The sequence below is a fragment of the Phocoena sinus genome, chromosome 8 (assembly GCF_008692025.1).
Source record: "Phocoena sinus isolate mPhoSin1 chromosome 8, mPhoSin1.pri, whole genome shotgun sequence".
Classification (NCBI taxonomy): domain Eukaryota; kingdom Metazoa; phylum Chordata; class Mammalia; order Artiodactyla; family Phocoenidae; genus Phocoena; species Phocoena sinus.
Genome location: NC_045770.1, coordinates 55,811,158 through 55,831,280, shown reverse-complemented (window position 1 = coordinate 55,831,280; position 20,123 = coordinate 55,811,158). Strand labels below are relative to the sequence as shown.

The following is a 20,123-nucleotide window of genomic DNA, read 5'->3' as shown; positions in this document are numbered from 1 at the left end:
TCTCAGGAGGGACAAAGAGAGGCAGAAAGAGACACCAGCTCAGAGGGGAGACCGCACTCACCTGGGAAAGTTGGGCAGTAGGGAGGAGACAGCCACAACCACCTGGCAGACAGTGGCAGCCCTACCTCTCAACAGGTCGGAAGGAAGCCTTTGAGAACTGGGAGAAGAAAGAGCTTGGATTTGCACACCCGCCAGCCGTGCTCCCATCCGACCCCGCTGTTCCCTCAGGCACCCCCTCCCAGACCCCAGCGTCCATCATCCCAGTTGCTGCACCCATTGGCCCTACCCTGTGGCTCAGGGCACAGCATCAGACACCTCTAACTCGGTGCCATCTCTCCTGCCTTTGTGCCTTTGCACCTGCTGTTGTCTGCCCGGAATGCTGTCCCCTCCTTGTCTCTCTAACTCTAACTCACCTTTTGTTTCTTCAGCTGAGGCTTCTCTGAGAGGCTTCCCAGGTCCTCCCATGTGGCCCTTCCTTCTCCTTGAAGCCGATCAAATGCCACCTGCTCCAGCTTCTCCCAGCCCAGGTGACTCCTTCCCTCTGTCATAGTGCAGGTCACACTCTGGTCACTACCTGTGTCTGCTTCCCCCAAAAGGCCAGAAGCCTCTAGAAAACAGGGTTGGGCTCTGACTTAAGCAACATCCACAAATGCAGCAAAGAGCTGACCACAAATGATCGACTCATTCATTCATTCCACAAATAATGACCGAACGCTACGTGCCAGGGACTGTTCTAGGTGCAGGAGATAGAGCCGGGAACAACATAGACAAAATTCCTGCTGCATGACTACCATTCTATGAGAATGGGGAGAGGGAAGGGGGGCCGGTGAGAGTGAAAATATAATAGTCCAAATAAGTTTGGATGGTGACGGGTGTTATGAAGAAAGTAGAAGTGTTTATTGAATGGGAACTGCAGACAGGGAGACAGGGGTTCCAGACAGGTATGGTGAGCTGGGGGAGGTAAATTCCAGACCCACCCAGCTGTAGGTCCCTCCATTACACTCCCTCTCTAGTTCTGCCAGGCGCTGGCGGGAGGAGGCGTGTAGGAAGGAAGGCTTGGGCCCCCCCTGGAAGTGCCAGACGTCTCTCCCACCCACAGACACGCTTCCTGGCTCTCCAGGAATTCGATTCAGCAACAGTTACTGAGCAGTTAGTTATGAAAAAGTCACAGTAGCTGCCATTTATGGTCGGCCTAGAGAGTCCCAGGGGCAGAGCTGGCTGCCCTCTCTCAAGGAGCCTCTCAACAGCCTGGTGAGGTGGGCACTTGTCCAGGGTCACACAGCTGGTCCCAGACCCGGCCGGGATCTGAGCCCAGGGCTGGTGACCCATGTGCTTCCCACACCCCTACAGACCCCCAGAGGCTTGGAGGGCAAGCGAGTGGTCCCAGTGGTGAAAGGAAGCAGGGCCTGAGTCTGGATTCGGAGGTCCTAATCCCAGCATGGGTTTTTTGAGTTGGGAGGGGCCCCTCGACTCCTCTGGGCCTCCGTTGCTTTGTGTCGAGAGGAGCCATTAGCCCAGCCCACCTGCAGGGGGTGCTGTGAACGTCAGGTGAAATATAGTGGGCGAGCATTTGGGGAAATACCACACGACACACCAGCCAGTCCCTCCGCCCCAAGAACCCCCAGGCTACCCTCCCTACCCCTCCAACCCTGCCCTGGGGTTGGCTGGCGCCTAAGCCAAGCAGGCTGACCACATACAGCAGGGTTGCTGCTGAACCTGGGCAGGGGCGAAAACCTCTGTGAACTCTGACCACCTCATAGCCTGGCAGGTAGAAAGCCAGTGTCAAGGCCAGGGGTGGGGCTGAGAGCCGGATTGCTAGTCTGGGGAAAGGTGAAGGCCAAGTCAAGGGTCAGGTGTCCTGCAGGTTCACGCTGAAGTAGGATGACTCAGGGACATCCCCAGCCCCTCCCCTGAGAGAGCCAGCTGCCGTTCCCATGCACGGAGGGGAGGCAAAGCCAGCATTTGCTAAGGGCCTACTATGTGCTGGGGCTTTCTCAGGCATTACTTAATTTAATCTACTGTTAAAGTCCAGAAATGTTCAGTAACTAGCTCGATGTTGCGTAATGAGCGTATTCATTTCCTGTGGCTGCTCTAATCGACTACACAGACTGGCTGGCTTAAACAACAGAATTTACTGTCTCATGGTTCTGCAGGCTAGAAGTCTGAGGTCAATGTGTTGGCAGGGTTGGTTCTTCTGGGACTCCTCCCCTTGGTTTGCCGGTGACCATCTTCATGTTCACGTGGCGCTCTCCCTCTATATGTGTCTGTGTCCAAATTTCCTCTTCTAAGAAGGGCACCAGTCATGCTGGAATCGAATCCACCCTAGTGATCTTATTTTAATTTAATTACCTCTCTAAAGACTGTATTTCCAAAAACAGGCATTCTGAAGTATTGGGGGTTAGGACTTGAACATATGGACTTAGGGGGAACTCAGTTCAGCCTATAACAATGGATAAGTGGCAGAACCAGACTGAATTTGGGTCTTTCTGGCTCAAAAATCTACCCTCTTTATCTCATACCACACATTATACTTCTTCCTCTCCCCTGAATCCAAGGCTGATTTCTCATCAGCCTGCCACAAGCGGAGTTAGCATGTTCTGAGCATCTACTGGATACTAGGTGCTTTGCCCCCATGATTGCATTTAATACAACAACTTGAGAGGTGGGCACCTTGAAGAAACTGAAGCTAAGAGAAGGGAAGTGGGGCTTCCCTGGTGGCGCAGTGGTTAAGAATCCGCCTGCCACGGGCTTCCCTGGTGGCGCAGTGGTTGCGAGTCCGCCTGCCGATGCAGGGGACGCGGGTTCGTGCCCCGGTCGGGGAGGATCCCACATGCCGCGGAGCGGCTGGGCCCGTGAGCCATGGCCGCTGAGCCTGCGCGTCCGGAGCCTGTGCTCCGCAACGGGAGAAGCCACAACAGCGAGAGGCCCGCGTACAGCATAAAAAAAAAAAAAAAAAAAAAAAAAGAATCCGCCTGCCAATGCAGGGGACACGGATTCGAGCCCTGGTCCGGGAAGATCCCACATGCCGCAGAGCAACTGAGTCCGTGCACCACAACTACTGACCCTGTGCTCTAGAGCCCACGAGCCATAACTACTGAGCCCACGTGCCACAACTATTGAAGTACGTGCCCCTAGAGCCCATGCTCCACAACAAAGAAAAGCCACCGCAATGAGAAGCCTGTGCACCGCAACGAAGAGTAACCCCCGCTCGCCACAACTAGAGAAAGCCCGCACACAGCAACGAAGACCCAACACAGCCAAAAATAAATAATAAATTAACTAAATAAATAAAAATTTTAAAAATAAATAAAATAATAATAAAAATACCATACACTTAAATAAAATAAATTTAAAAAAATAAAAAAAAGAGCGAAGGGAAGTGGCCCAACGGCACACAGGGGAGTTAGTAGCTGAGACAGGGCATGAACTCTTGCATCTGACCTGCTCCACTCTGCCACACTGCTGCCCCACCTGGGGCAATAATCACACTGCTTGACCACGGCCACACAGCAGTATGGTGGCATGGCCAAATGGAGGTTGGCACTCCTGGCTAGGGCACTCACCGTTGAATTGCTGGAGTGCCCCACGGAATAGGGAGCACTAGAGGAAATTAAGGGAAATGGCTATTTACAAACCAAAACAGAAGTATATCTATCTTTTTACACTCAGTGAAGCAGTCCCGATGCATACAGTCTGAACACCAGCCCTATTCTCTACCATCAGTCATTCTTTTGGGAGTTAGGACCGTCACTAAAAGTCAGAGTGGAAAACTGCCAGGAACTCCTCCTGACCTAGAAGGTGCTTGACAAGAAGGAGTTTCCTTCCTTTGAAAATAAAAGCCGCGTCTAAGGAGTTACAGCTAAGAGAAGAGGGTACAGGGCTGGAAGGGCCTGAGAAATCACTCTGTCCAAGCCCCTCACTCTACAGATGGGAGACTGATGCCAGGGACAAGAATCTGCCTGGCTTGTGCATTGAGCTGGGCCAGAGCCAGTGCTGGCACTCCAGACTGCCTGACCACTTCTGCCCAAGTGCCCTGACCCCACTAGAACCAGCTTTCCAGGCCCACCCATTGCCTCACCCCACGGGGACTGCATGTGAATTCAACAGCCTCTTGGTCCGCTGATTTCCCCTGGAGATAAGAAGCCCAGAACAGGGCACAGTCGCAACCTTCCCTGACCCGGGCTGGGCTAAATAAGCCTGGCAGCGATCCCTGGAGGAGATGCTTCATCCACCTGCCTGTCCAGGACCAGGCCAGCTGACCATGCCGTTGACCACAGTGTCTGGATGGGGCCCTATCCATGAGTGAGAGGGCAGAGGCCTCGTGGCATAATTGGAACTCCCTCCACCCTGAGCCCCTGTGTCAATGAAGAGGTTAAGAGCACGGACTCTGAAACCAGAGGGCCTGAATTCAAGTCGTGGCTCCACCACTGACTAAGTCCATGAACCAAACAAGTTATTTAACTTTTCTGTGCCTCAGTTTCCCTTTCTGTAAAATAGGGATGATAACAGTAATGCCTTCCTCATAGAGCTGTGAGGATTAAATGAGTTAAGAACTGTATCTTGCCCATGGTAAGTTTCGGTAAGTTGTTAACTTTAAGTTTTATTTAATGGAGCCACCGTTACAGGTGCCAACAGCACAAAAACTAAGTTTAAGTCCCAGCTCTGCCTCTTTCTCACTGGGAGACCCTGGACAACCTCTCTAAGCCCCAGTCTGTAAAATGAGGGCTTGAGCCACACCTCCCAGGGTCCCCGGGAGCATCAAAGGTAACCATGGCATGAACCCTGGGAAACAGTCTACAAATGTTTAATTCCCGTGACTACCACCAGAAATTAAAATGAAAGCACGTTGATAGACAAGTATCCTTTTTTCTTTTAGGTATGGGGCCTGCCCTGCAGCTCCAAACAGTCGGACTTGGAGCTGGCTGGGGTGGAAGGGAGGCTCCCAGCTCTGCCACGGACAAATCACTGACCCTGGCTGCTCATCAAGGGCTGAAGCATCCCTGTCTTGCGCAGTCATTCCCCGGATATTGGCTCTGGAAGCACAGAGCCCATGGCTGATGAACTTTCTTCATCTGCCTGGGAAGGCACCTGAGTTCAGTCATGCATTTGCCCTGGGCATGCTCCCTTATATAAGAGCACACTGGGTCCCGCCCTGTTCTTTCACCCTCTCCTCTCCCTACCCCCATCCTCCTCTTCTCTGCTTCCTGCCTCCCCACGCTCAGACCATCTTACTTCCCCCGCTCAGGCTCTGGTTTTGAGGACAGACCTTGACCTCACAGCTCCTAGACCTTTGACTAGAGACACTCAGGGTTTCAGTCTTTGGGGGTAAAGGGAGAGGTTACTAAGACTAGTGGAACAGAGCAGAAGTTTGCAGGCTTTCCGCACTGAAGTGCCTGGGGGCCTGTCGCCTGGTGCGGGTGACCATCGTTTGTGTATGGGGGTGGGCAGACGAGTTGTGAGAAAGGAGGCTGGATGGGCAGACAGAGCACCCCTCATGATCCCTCAAGAACATTGAGAAGCTAAGACAGGCAGAGGCTATGGGGCAAAGCCCTAATGTGCTGCTCCCTGGGACCAGAGCCCCCTCAGAAGGTCCACTGTGGCCCAGCATGGGCGTGCACAGGGCACCTCTTAGCAGGTGAGCTAGAGCTGCATCACCGGCTCTGAGGGATGTTATGGCAGCTGTGAGCCTGGAGGGGCATGGCCAAATGCTCCACGTCTCTCAGGTCCTCAGCCCGTGGTTTAAATCTCCCTCTAGCCACTCGCAAGCCATCCAACCGCTCCCTCTTTCTGAGCCTCAGTTTCTCCAAGTCTAAAATCGGACTAACAAGAACACCTACTTTGTTGTGAGCATTCACAGATGCGATGCTGGCAATCGTGGCGTTTAGCACGGTGCCTGGCACACAGCAGGAGCTCAATAAATATCACTCCTCTTCCTTGCCCTCTACTCCATTATCCTCTGCTCTCGGGACAGGTGTGTGAACTGAGCACCCCAATTATTCAACAAGGCTTTACTGACCATCTCCTTCTAAAATCTTTATTTAAGAGATGATGATGATTATTATTGATCATAATAAACACTGAACAATTACTACATGTCCAGAATCATGTGAACCACTTCGCATAAGTGAATCCATTGAATCCCCTCCACTGCCTTGCAAGGTAATAATTTCCTTATTTTACAGAAAAGGAAATGGAGTCTTTAAGGAGATCAGAGGAAGCGCAGAGCCAAAATTCCATCCCCTTCTTCTGGCTTTTCCCACCGTATTTTGGGGTCGGTCATTTTCCCGGCAGCATCCCTGTTCGGTCCACCTCCCAGGGCACGAGGCAGTGATTACCTAAGGGACACAGCCTGAAAGAGCACGGACCTCAGAATCAGAGAGTAGAGTTGGAGTCCTCGCTTCCCGATCCCTGAGCTGAGTGACTTTGGGCAAGTTGTTTTACCTCTCTGAGCCCCAGTTTCCTCATCTAAACAACAGAGATAAGATGCTGTAATGGATGTGTGCACTCAGCCCAGAGCCTGACCTAACTGCCTCTTTCCTTCTCTTCATCTCACACAGGGGTACGAGAATGCTTTGTGCACAGAACCTTGCTTTGGTCACGTAAGGAAGAATTAACCAGAACTCTCTGCTCAGCTGATGGACCCAGAATGTAACGATCTGGCACCATCTGAAGAATGAACCCTGAACATCGCCATCTTCAGAAGCCCCAAGCATGGTTCCCGTTGTTCTCGACCAAAGCAAATGGCTCTTGGTAGTCTAGGACTAGGGAGATTGGGAATTTACGAAGGAGACTCCCTGATGACTCAGAGCCCAAAGGAGTAGATTCTAGCTGTGGCTCTGCCCCAACATGCCGTGTGACCCTGGACAAGACCCTACCCTCTTTGAGCCTCAGTTTCCCCATCTGTAAAATCCGGGCTTCAAAGGCAGTTCAGCGTACCCTGATTATAGACAGTTGCTCCTGAAGGGTGTTTGTTCTCTCCCCCAGGGCCTAACCCTGAGTACTGATGTATGCCAGGCCAGGGCAGAGGCTCTGTCCTCTGGGCCCCCAGGAAAATAAGCCCCAAAGCCCGAATAGTTTAAGTAAAATAACCCAACCAGGTCTCCCCATGAGAACCCCAGGACAGCTGTTTGGTTGCAAAGAGACTTACGCAGGTCAGAGGGAGCAATACGTGCACGTCCACAGTCACGTTCACGGTCTCATTGCTTACAACCCGCAGACTGGCCAGGCAGGGCCTCTTATCAACACTTTATAAAAAATCAACCCAAAAGTCAGAGAAAGGGCGTCATCAGCTTGCCTGAGGTCACAGCTGGGAAGGGGTGGAACTGAATATTCTCTCTTGTCGCACGAATCTACATCCTGTAAATCAAATCACTATATTTTCATGATTCCAACATCCTATGACTCTGATTGTAACAGTCTCTGTTCCAAACATCGGTTACTGTCCCTAACACCACGGTGGTTCTGTTATGCTTCCAACATTCATTGAGTCTAAAAGCGCATCCTTCTACAAATACTCATCGAGTGCCTATGATGTGCTAGGTTCTGAGCTGGATGCCAGGACACAACAACCAGCACAGGAAAGTCCCTAGACTCACAGGGCCTACAGTCCAGAGTCAGAGAGGACAAGCACGAGCCCTTCATGACACTGCGAGGTGAAGACCATGATGGAAGAGGCAGAGGATACTGCAGACCCACGTGTAGCCGGTCAGAGAAGGCCTCCCAGAGCTGCCAGCTAAGAGGCACCCAGAGGCAGAGGTGGACGTTAGGCAGAGTTCTAGTTCAAGAGAACAGCAGGTGCGAAGTCTGGGACAGGGGTGGGAGCACCGTGTCCAAGGAAGCGGAGGGAGTTGCTGTGTCTGCAAAGTGGAGACACAAGACACAGGAGAGGTAGCATGGGGTCAGATTACACAGCGTTCTTTATGTCATGCTAAACGATTACAACTTTGTCTTAGAAGCAAATAGTCATGGGAAGATTTTAAAGCAGGTAGAGACAAGATCAGTATTGCATTTTAAAAGAAACCCTCTTACTGCTCCAAAGAGCTTGGTCTGGAGGTGATGATATGCAGGCGGGGAGACCTCAAGGTATTTCCATGGTCGAGGCAAGAAATGCCATCACCTGGACCAGGATCAGGTGGTGCAAACAGAGAGAAGAGGATAGATTTGAGAAGCTTGGGGATGCACCGACTGTGGGGATGAGGGAGAGAGAGGAAGAGTCTTGGATGAGTCCCAGCTTCCTGGTTTATACAGCTGGGTGGGTGGTGGCACCTTTCCCTAAGATGAGGACTCAGGAGGGGCAGGTTAGAGTGAAAACTAAATCTTTGATTCAGGCAAATGGAGTGCAAGGCCTGTGGGACTCCCAAGTGGAGCCGATAAGCAGGCAGGTGGCCAGAGAGGTCTGACAAAGGGTGACGTGAGAGGTGCCGGCAAGAGGTACCGGTGCACGTTCCTCAGCATCGGGGAGCAGCTGAAGGCATGGGGCAAGGGTGGGGTGAGCCGCCCCAGGAACCGAGTGCAGAGTGAGAGGAGTAGGGGCTGCAGAGCACAGCCTGGGAAACAGTCACATATGGACTGGGGACCAAGGAAGAGCCAGCAAAGGGGACCAGGAGGGAAGCCAAGGAGAGAGTCAGCGGTGACAAATGTCGTTCGGTGAGGGTTGGTGAGCCATTGTCAGCAGCTTAGCAGTAGCAAAAGGCAGTTTATGGTTTTCTAGAAGGGATGAATGGGAGGTGGGAAAGTGAAAACAAGAGATCCAGACTATCATTTAAGAAGCTTAACTGATGCACAGGAAGGAACTCAGTAAATATTTCTAAGTGAATGTATTAGAGGAAGAGTTGTGGGGACGAAGAGCAGTGACTATGGAACAACTAGGCTGCAGGAGGTATTCTTTTGCACTTTTGGCTTGTTTTGTTTGAACATGGGAGATACGAAAACAGAGGTTCTCCAATTTCCCATTGTAACCCGTTAGTGGAATGTGAAATCAGTTTACAGAGTTGTGACTACCATCATTATTCCTAATGGAACAGAATAGGAGGGAAAAGGGAATACCATAGTGTACCACTCTGGTAAGAGTAAGTACTGTTCTGTCAAACTTTGGTTTTAAATATATAGAGAGGAAGGAAGGGAGGGAGGGAAGGAAGGAAGGGAGAAAGAAAGAAAAAAGAAAGAAAGAAAGAGGAAGGAAGGAAGAAAGGAAGAAAGAAAGAAAGAAAGAAAAAAAGAGAAAATAAATCTGAAAATCCCTTGATAGAATTTCTTTCCTTATGGATCAGAAAGATTCTAATGTTTTGTTGGGGTTTTCTTGAATATTTGAATTTTATTTATTTTTTATACAGCAGGTTCTTATTAGTTATCTATTTTATACATATCAGTGTATACATGTCAATCGCAATCTCCCAATTCATCACACCACCACCACCACCACCACCCCACCTTCCCCCCTTGGTGTCCATATGTTTGTTCTTTACATCTGTGTCTCAATTTGTGCCCTGCAAACCGGTTCATCTATATGATTTTTCTAGGTTCCACATATATGCATTAATATATGATATTTGTTTTTCTCTTTCTGACTTACTTCACTCTGTATGACACACTCTAGATTCATCCACGTCTCTACAAATGATCCAATTTCATTCTTTTTATGGCTGAGTAATATTCCATTGTATATATGTACCACATCTTCTTTATCCAGTCGTCTGTTGATGGGCATTTAGGTTGCTTCCATGACCTGGCTATTGTAAATAGTGCTGCAATGAACATTGGGGTGCATGTGTCTTTTTGTATTATGGTTTTCTCTGGGTGTATTCCCAGTAGTGGGATTGCTGGGTCATATGGTAATTCTATTTTTAGTTTTTTAAGGAACCTCCATACTGTTCTTCATAGTGACTGTATCAATTTACATTCCCACCAACAGTGAAAGAGGGTTCCCCTTTCTCCACACCCTCTCCAGCATTTGTTGTTTGTAGATTTTCTGATGATGCCCATTCTAACTGGTGTGAGGTGATACCTCATTGTAGTTTTGATTTGCATTTCTCTAATAATTAGTGATGTTGAGCAGCTTTTCATGAGCTTCTTGGCCATCTGTATGTCTTCTTTGGAGAAATGTCTATTTAGGTCTTCTGCCCACTTTTGGATTGGGTTGTTTGTTTTTTTAAATATTGAGCTGCATGAGCTGTTTATATATTTTGGAGATTAAACCTTTGTCCATTGATTCGTTTGCAAATATTTTCTCCCGTTCTGACAGTTGTCTTTTCGTCTTCTTTGTAGTTTCCTTTGCTTTGCAAAAGCTTTTAAGTTTCATTAGGTTCCATTTGTTTATTTTTGGTTTTATTTCCATTACTCTAGGAGGTGGATCAAAAAAGATCTTGCTGTGATTTCTGTCAAAGAGTGTTCTTCCTATGTTTTCCTCTAAGAGTTTTATAGTGTCTGGTCTTACATTTAGGTTTCTAATCCATTTTGAGTTTATTTTTGTATATGGTGTTAGGGAGTTTTCTAATTTCGTTCTTTTACATGTAGGTGTCCAGTTTTCCCAGCACCACTTATTGAAGAGACTGTCTTTTCTCCATTGTATATCCTTGCCTCCTTTTTCATAGATTAGTTGACCATAGGTGTGTGGGTTTACCTCTGGGCTTTCTATCCTGTTCCATTGATCTATATTTCTGTTTTTGTGCCAGTACCATATTGTCTTGATGACTGTAGCTTTGTAGTATAGTCTGAAGTCAGGGAGTCTGATTCCTCCAGCTCCGTTTTTTTCCCTCAAGATTGCTTTGGCTTTTCGGGGTCTTTTGTGTCTCCATACAAATTTTAAGATTTTTTTGTTCTCGTTCTGTAAAAAATGCCATTGGTAATTTGATAGGGATTGCATTGAACCTGTAGATTGCTTTCGGTAGTATAGTCATTTTCACAATATTGATTCTTCCAATCCAAGAATATGGTATATCTCTCCATCTGTTTGTATCGTCTTTAATTTCTTTCATCAGTGTCTTATAGTTTTCTGCATACAGGTCTTTTGTCTCCCTAGATAAGTTTATTCCTAGGTATTCTATTCTTTGTGTTGCAGTGGTAAATGGGAGTCTTTCCTTAATTTCTCTTTCAGATTTTTCATCATTATTGTATAGGAATGTAAGAGATTTCTGTGCATTAATTTTGTATCCTGCGACTTTACCAAATACATTGATTAGCTATAATAGTTTTCTGGTGGCATCTTTAGGATTCTCTATGTATAGTATCATGTCATCTGCAAACAGTGACACTTTTACTTCTTCTTTTCCAATTTGTATTCCTTTTATTTCTTTTTCTTCTCTGATTGCCATGGCTAGGACTTCCAAAACTATGTTGAATAATAGTGGTGAGAGTGGACATCCTTGTCTTGTTCCTGATCTTAGAGGAAATGCTTTCAGTTTTTCACCATTGAGAATGATGTTTGAGGTGGGTTTGTCATATATGGCCTTTATTATGTTGAAGAAGGTTCCCTCTATGCCCACTTTCTGGAGAGTTTTTATCATAAGTAGGTGTTGGATTTTGTCAAAACTTTTCCTGCATCTATTGAGATGATCATATGGTTTTTCTTCTTCAATTTGTTAATATGGTGTATCACATTGATTGATTTGCGTATATTGAAGAATCCTTGCATCCCTGGGATAAATCCCACTTGATCATGGTGTATGATCCTTTTAATGTGCTGTTGGATTCTGTTTGTTAGTATTTTGTTGAGGATTTTCACATCTATATTCATCAGTGATATTGGTCTATAATTTTCTTTTTTCTAGTATCTTTGTCTGGTTTTGGTATCACGGTGATGGTGGCCTCATAGAAGGAGTTTGGGAGTGTTCCTTCCTCTGCAATTTTTTGGAAGAGTTTGAGAAGGATGGGTGTTAGCCCTTCTCTAAATGTTTGATAGAATTCACCTGTGAAGCCATCTGGTCCTGGACTTCTGTTTGTTGGAAGATTTTTAGTCACAGTTTCAATTTCATTACTTGCGATTGGTCTGTTCATATTTTCTACTTCTTCCTGATTCAGTCTTGGAAGGTTATACCTTTCTACGAATTTGTCCATTTTACTGGCACAGAGTTGCTTGTAGTAGTCTCTTATGTTGCTTTGTATTTCTGTGGTGTCCATTGTAACTTTTCCTTTTTTATTTCTAATTTTATTCATTTGAGTCCTCTCCCTCTTTTTCTTGATGAGTCTGGCTAAAGTTTTATCAATTTTGTTTATCTTCTCAAAGAACCAGCTTTAGTTTTATTGATCTTTGTTATTGTTGTCTTTGTTTCTATTTCATTTATTTCTGCTCTGATTTTATGATTTCTTTCCTTCTACTAAATTTGGGTTTTGTTCTTCTTTTTCTAGTTCCTTTACGTGTAAGGTTAGATTGTTTATTTGAGAGTTTTCTTGTTTCTTGAGGTAAGCTTGTATTGCTATAAACTTCCCTCTTAGAACTGCTTTTGCTGCATCCCATAGGTTTTGGATCGTCATGTTTTTGTCTCTAGGTATTTTTTGATTTCCTCTTTGATTTCGTCAGTGACCTCTTGGTTATTTAGTAACATATTGTTTAGCTTCCATGTGTTTGTAGTTTTTATGTTTTTTTCCCTGTGATTGATTTCTAATCTCATAGCGTTGTGGTCAGAAAAGATGCTTGATGTGATTTCAGTTTTCTTAAATTTACTGAGGCTTGATATGTGACCCAAGATGTGATCTGTCTTGGAGAATGTTCTGTGTGCACAGAAAGATTCTAATGTTTTCTGAGAGTCAGCTTCTGTGGGGGTAGCGTTCTGCAGTTCTGTTTGTCTTGGGACAGATGGTAATAAATTGAGCACACAGCCCTTTGCACGCAATAACATAATCATGCAACCCAAGCCCGATAACAAAGTCCCCGAGTTCATTGGCCCTCAAGGACTAGACTAGCCAGGAAGGCTTCTGCACCGGGATGTAGATGAGCCCTCTTCCCCTACAGAGGGTGCTGTAGCCAGGGGTCACAGAGACAATGGTCCCATGGACTTTATCATCAGGGAAACAGCCCCGCAAATATGTTGTTATTCATAAGCTGTTCTCATCCAGGTCAGTTGGCGACAAAGCCAGGCCTGGAATCCCATGTCCTGACCTCCAGTCAGGGGCTCTTTGCCTGCAGAGTGTGGTGGTAGGATACAATCTGTTTCTTGTCAGGAATACAGAACAAAGAGGAAAGCGGGGAGGGTCCAGGTAATTGATAAGGACTGACGGGCTAAAATGAGAGAGAGACAAGAAAGAGGAGGGAACAGGGAAAGAGGGAATGAGTAGTGGGGGAGGGGGAGGGGCGTATGGTCTCTGGAAGGAGACTGACAGGCCCTGCAGAGCCTTCCCTCCTCTCTGGGCACCTTCACTGGGGCTCTCTCAGATGAGCACCTGACCACGTAAGAGATCACCTGAGGTTCCCATGCATTTGGCACCACGGAATGTCACCTCAGCCAGCCCATAGGACCCCATGCCCTTCAACTTGCTCTCCTTCTCTAGCAACTGTCCCTGGCTGGGTCCCCTCATGTCCTGTACCCCAGCCGTACTGAGCCACTTATTGCTCTGTACTCTTCCCTCTGGGCTTTGCTCCTTCTGGGTGGAATGCCCTTAACTTCCTCTCTGATCCCATATTTCCAATCCCTCTATGTCCAGCAGGGCTCTTTCAGGCATCACCACCCTGATGACACTTTTCCTCATTGCTCCAGCTAGAACCTGACCCCTCTCTGTTCTAAATGCTCTGCACAGATTTCTATCAGAGCACCCAAAACTCTTTAGGACCTAAGACATGTCTTTAGGACCCACCCCAACTATGAGCTCTCGAAGCCCAGCACCAGACATGTGTCAGAGGTTTGATAGGCAAACATTTGTTGAATGGATGTTGGATGGATGAATGGATGGAGAGTAAAGACAGTAGGGGACTTCCCTGGTGGCGCAGCGGTTAAGAATCTGCCAGCCAGTGCAGGGGACACGAGTTCAAGCCCTGGTCCAGGAAGATACCACATACCATGGAGCAACTAAGCCCGTGTGCCACAACTGCTGAGCCTGTGCTCTAGAGCCTGCGAGCCACAACTACTGAGCCCATGCACTGCAACTACTGAAGCCTGCACACCTAGAGCCCGTGCTCTGCAACAAGAGAAGCCACCACAATGAGAAGCCCGCGCACAGCAACTAAGAGTAGCCCCCTCTTGCTGCAACTAGAGAAAGCCCGCGTGCAGCAAGGAAGACCCAATGCAACCAAAAAAAAAAAAAAAAGGCAGTAGGACAGATGGATGGAAGAATGGCCTGGGAGAAGGGGAAACATGTAGTTGTAGTGGCAACACAGAGAGGTTAAAAGAGCTCTTGATTGGGAGTCTAGAAGCTTTCCTGTTCATTAGCTCTGTGACCTGGGACAAGTCACTCCCCCTCACTGGACCTCAGTCTCCCACCTGTACAGTGAGGGACATGATAAGGTAAGATGCTTGATGTCTGATCCCCAAAGGCCCTTCAGCTGCCATGCTGGCTCCATGGTGCCAGATACATCACATTCGGTCTGAAGACCCAGGCTGGCTTAGCTCTTGGATGCAGGGATGAGGGCAGAGGTTCTGGAGTCAGAGGAAGCCTGGAAGCCAAGGTAGGGAAGGGCAGAGCCTGAGGTGTGGACCTGGCCTCTTGGCAGGAGACAAGCTCTGGCAGCAGCTCAGGAAACAATTTGTTCCTGACCTGCTACCATCACCGCCAAACGGAGAAATTTGGAGGCTGAGGCCTTGGCAGATTTGACCAACAGCTTTCTGCCTCTTTGCAAAAGTCTCCTTTCTCAGAGGGTCAAGCAGAGACCCATGGCTCCAGCTGAGGTAGCCTCCTTCTCTACTGTGTCCCCTCTCCCCACTCAAAGTCAAAGCCACCTTCCATTTTTTTCTCTGCAGTGGGAGAAAAAAAACCTTTGTGTCTGCTAAGCTTCCCACACCTCACACTGTTCTCCTAGGCCATACAATCAGGCTCCTGCCTCAGTTTCCTTGTCCAGTTTTACAAATGTTTTTCCTATGCTGTAGAATGAATTAATAAATCATAATAGTAGTGGCCAACAGTCATCCAATGCTCACTACATTCAGGCACTACTCTACACATTCTGCACGAATTGATTCACTTAATCTTTGCAACAACCTTTGAGCTAGGGACTATTTTACAGAAAAGAAAAGTAAGGCAGGGACTTCCCTGGAGGAGCAGTGGTTGGGAATCTGCCTGCCAGTGCAGGGGACACGTGTTTGAGCCCTAGTCCGGGAAGATCCCACATGCCACGGAGCAACTAAGCCCGTGCACCACAACTATTGAGCCCGCGTGCCACAACTACTGAAGCCCGCACGCCTAGAGCCCGTGCTCCACAAGAAAAGCCACCGCAATGAGAAGCCCGCACACCGCAGCGAAGAGTAGCCCCGACTCGCCACAACTAGAGAAAGCCCGCGCACGGCAACAAAGACCCAACACAGCCAAAAATAAATAAAATAATAATTAAAAAAAAAATAAGGCAGAGGACTAGGCAAGTTTAAGAACTTGCCTACTCTGAAGCTGGGATTCATACCTGAGCAGTTTGGCTCCAAAATCTGTGCCTTACCAGAATGAATGAACAATCTTGTTCAAGACAGAGATATCCTCACTGTACCATGGAAGCACAGAGTAAGGGCCTCCAATGGTAGAGTTAAGGATTGGGAAGATCAGGGGAGGCTTCCTGGAGGAAGTGATAACCTGAGCTGAATTTTGAATGACAAGTAAGAAATGGGGTAGGGCAAGGGGCACTTGGCAGTACACAGCAGGAGCAAAGATGTGGAGGCAGCAAGGAACTGCCAGAATGCAGGAAACCCCAATAGCTGAAGATGTTGGAGTATCGAGTCTCAGCAGGAGGCAGGGCTGGAGAGGGGGCTGCACTGAAGCACACACCAAGTGCTTCCAGGCTTGGGGAACTGTGGGAACTGGAAAAGTCTTTGTGGAGGAGGTATCAGGGCTTGGAAGACAGCAAGGACTGCAGCTGGTATATTGGGCTGAGAAAGTCATTCCAGGCAGGGGAAAAAGCATGGAGGTGGGAGAGTGGGAGAGAAATATTTAGGGAAGCATTTGATTTGGCAGGAGGGGAGGAATGTTCATTGTACAGTGACTGCTGAGACACCAGCAAGGCCTATGCATGGAATCTGGCCCTGCAGAGGAAGGGCTGGAGTTGTCTCAAAGAGCCAGTTTTACATTCTATCTGTGTGACCCTGGATGAGTCGCCTCTGAGTCTCGGTTTCCACATTTTTAAAATGGAGGTGATAAGAGCCTACCTAAAAAGTTTGCTTAGAGGTTTAAAAATGGGAATACATGTGGAAAGACTTTGCAAGCCCTGAGGCATTCTGCCATGTCCTCCAGTCTCTGTACTGACATCAGAACCACCATAGGTGCTTTTAAAAAATACAACATATCACAGGCCAACCCAGATCTATAGAATCAGGAGGTTGAACTGGCATTATTTTTCTTCTGGTCTTTTTTTCCATTATTTCCTCACATGGTCCTGATGCTCTATTAACTTTCAATCTGCCAGCTTCTGACAACTGGAAAGAAGAAAATGCAGCAAGAAGAATAGAGATCCTGCAGCTTCATGGAAATACTTTGAATTTGGAGGGTTTTCCGGTCAGGGCTTGACAGCTATGATAAGAGAGAGAAAAGAAGGACCTTTTAGCTTTCTCAAAATGTGGGATAAGAGCAAGGTAGCCAAAGGGACTAATGATGACTTTGACCTCCAATCTGGAGAGTTCTGAGAGAAAAGAGATCCTCAACCAACACCCCCATTTGAAGTATGGCTGGTCAAGTAAAAGTACACAACACCCTACAACTTACAACATATTTATATATGTATTAATTCATTTGATCCTCTCTATATTCCTGTGAGGTAGCGTTTCTTATTTATTCTGATTTTACAGGTAAGGAAACTGAGGCTCAGGGGGAGGGACTGACTAGCCCAAAGTCCATAGGTAGCCAGGGGCAAGAGCAATGATTTGCACCTGGGACCCTTAGGCTCCAAGGCTTCTCTACTACACCACATTCTGCTTCTTGTGTTGATTGTAAGGTAGTAAAAAGAGCACTAGAGCCATAACTATTGTTCCAGCTCTGCAGAGAACATGCTGTGTAACCCCAGACATATCTCTTGCCCTCTCTGGGCCTCACCACTATCAATCTAGGGTGGTTGTTATAGGGATTAAATGATGTGATGACCTTAAAGGTATCCAACACAGTCCCTGGCATGAGATAACAGCTAAGATGACCACAAGAAGGGTGAAGAGAATGGAAAGTGATAGTGCATGTGTACGAAAGGTGTGGCGACATAATAGAAGGAGGGCAGCTTCACCACGCATTGGGCTTCCTGGGGGAGGGGAATTTGGACAGAGATTTCAAGAATGCAGAGGTTTTCCAGTTCCCACAGTTCCCCAGGCCTTCCCTCCCTCACCTCCCTCCTTCTGGTTTTATGTGACTAGAGGACTAGAGCTTGGGATGTATAAGAGGGGAGTGTCCAGAAATGAGGCTGAAGAGGTAGGGGTGAGGGGAGCATATCACATGGGCCTTGAATGCCAAGCTAAGGATTTGGCTTTTGCCATTGAAAGGTTTTAAGCAGGTGTCATGATACATTTTCCAGCTTTGCAGTTTAGAAAGGTCATTTTTGCTGCAGTGTGGACAGCAGACAGGAGGGGGAGACTGGAGGCCAAGGGACCCTTGTGGGGGAGGGGAAGAGGGCTGATGGAGATTCCCAATCCAAAATCCCTGGAGGCCACCTCCCACTTAGGGAAGATCAAGGGAAATGATGAATGTAGAAGTACTCTGAAACTATTGCCAGCCACCAACCAAGGTGTGAAGGGTTGTTTGTCACACTTCTGTTACATGACAGGCCCTTTGGAGGGACCTGGGGCCTCCAGCCCTGCTGGCTAGCGCCTGCAGACAAAAGGCAGTGGGAGTTAGCATCCCTGAGTTCCCTGGGAGGTGAATATTTACCTCCATTGCTCAGATGCTGAGCCTGACTGTAGCTCCACAACTCCACAACAAGGGAGGGGAGGACCACATTCTCCAGGCCAGGGCAAAGGAGGGGGGCAGGGGTTCCTTTGAAAGACAGCCCCCTCCGCCTCAGGAGGGCAGGACATAGCCAGCAGGTGGACCAGCCCAGCAGAGGGTCAGGTGACCATTCCTCTGTCTCCTCCCCTCCCAAGCCTGCTCAGCTTTTCGGACTCTACCCCATCCCTGACCGGTATAATAAAACTTGGTATAATAAAAATGGCAATAACAGCCCACAATGGCTGCTTGCACAGCCAGACTGGGTGTGCAAGTCTGGGCCACTGCAAGGGGAACACTGCCCAATGGTGCTTCCTATGAGCCAGACTAATGCTTTACTAAGTTACTGTTTACTCCTCCCTCACAACAGCTCTTTTACAGTTGCAGAAACTCAGAGAGGTTAAGTAACCTCCCTAAGATTACCCAGAGCTGGTAAGTGGCAGGGCTGGAACCTGAACCCTGTCCGAGCTTGGGGCCCTCACCAAGCACTGATTTTCGGGTCTTTCTCCCCTCTGGGCTGGTAGGTAAGAGCAGGAAGGGCTCTAACCCCTCCCGAGGGCCCCAGGATGCACAGAGAACCACTAGGGGATGCAGAGTTGAATCTCAATGGCCCCTTTATTAAGCATGACTGTGAGGAGGTGACAGGGTGCAAAGGGGCCTATGGTGCAATTTCAAAGATGGTTGGATGAGACATCTGAGCTGGTGGCCTCCCAGTTCTAGAAGCTGAGATTCTAAGTAGGGGAGGACAATGGTAGACAGAAAGGAGAGAGGGGAGCTTTCCTTGTCCTAAACTGATAAGACGGGGCTCCCAGCCTTCTTCCTGCACCTCCCTAACTGGCAGGGCTCCCAGGTTTTGGCCCAGGTGAGCAGAGTCACCACAATCACACAACCACACAGACTAGTGCCAGCTAGGACCTGCAAGAGCACTTTGTTCTCTGGGAGGCAGATTTGTTTTTGCTGCCCTGAGGCCTAGGGTAGTGGCCTCTACTCCTACCTCCCCTCCTCCCTACTTGCCTCTCCTTCCCCAGGCAGACAAGCAGACACATACGCACAGGGCCAAGCAACTTTTTTTAATTAAAAAAAAAAGTAATAAGGAAAGAAGGAGCAAAAAGACTGGGTGTGCAAGTCTGGGCCACTGCAAGGGGAACACTGCCCAATCTCTGCACAGCATGAAAGCTCTTGGGAGGTCCAGGGTTCAAGGCCAAAATCTCCCTCAGCCCCCAGGCCACATACCTCTGGGGTGCCTGAGAACTGTCCCCTCCCTCACCCCACACTGTCTCGGTGTGTGGACAAGGAGACTCAAACTCACTACCCTCCCAAGCCCCTTCTAGGGAATGCATTCACCAGGCAATTTCTCCCCCCAACCCCCATGTAAAAAAGGTTTTTTGGATGCTTTCCTGCACTTTTTACCATAAAGAGGGGTGAGAGAGGATGGGCTGCGGGGGGAGGAATCGACTTAAAAACTGCTGCCTAGTCAGTCACACTCCCAGTTCCCTCCTTAGAAATCCAACCAGAAGTCGATGGTTCCCTCCACACACACACAAAAAAGTCTGTTGCTTTCTCTCTCCTCTCTTGCCAGCTCTTCTGCCCAAGCCTGGCTCTCTCCTCTCTATCGGTTCGTCTTTCAGCCAGTCTTTCCCTGCTTCAGATTCTTGGACTCCCTCTCACTAACGTCTCTGGACCTCTGTCACCCGTTTTAAAAAACGGGGGGATGAACTCGAGAAGAGGGAAGCCTCACCACCCAATCTCTTTCTCTCTCTGCCTCTCTCTCTCTCTCTCTCTCTCTCTCTCTCTCTCTGAACACAAACACACACACACACACACACACACACACACTCCAGCGACCTCCAGATGTTCCCGACCGTGCGGCCATCTGCTGAGATGCCTCAGGCGCTCCGCGGAAGGGGGCAGGGACCCGGGATGCAAGAAGCTGGGAGCAAGGCCGACTGAAATGGGCGGGAGCTGCTTGCGCACTTTTGAGACGCTCCCTATGGTGGAACCCGGGCTGGGCAAGGGCTCCGCCGGCGGGCGGGGGGCGGAGCGGGGAACGCGCCGGGAAAGGCCGGCACTTTGGCGACACTCCCTAAATCGCCCAGCGG

General features: G+C 48.4%; 1 long non-coding RNA gene across 2 annotated transcripts in view; it reads right to left on the bottom strand.

Moving 5' to 3' along the window:
- The window catches only part of LOC116758775, a 42,734-nt gene extending 42,151 nt beyond the window's left edge, over positions 1 to 583 (bottom strand). For both annotated transcript variants that reach the window (XR_004351225.1, XR_004351226.1), the window contains exons 1-2: positions 414 to 583; positions 62 to 157 (exon numbers count right to left, since the gene is read on the bottom strand). This is a non-coding gene — a long non-coding RNA (uncharacterized LOC116758775). The remainder of the gene's footprint in view (positions 1 to 61; positions 158 to 413) is intronic.
- Between the last annotated feature and the right edge of the window lie 19,540 nt (positions 584 to 20,123).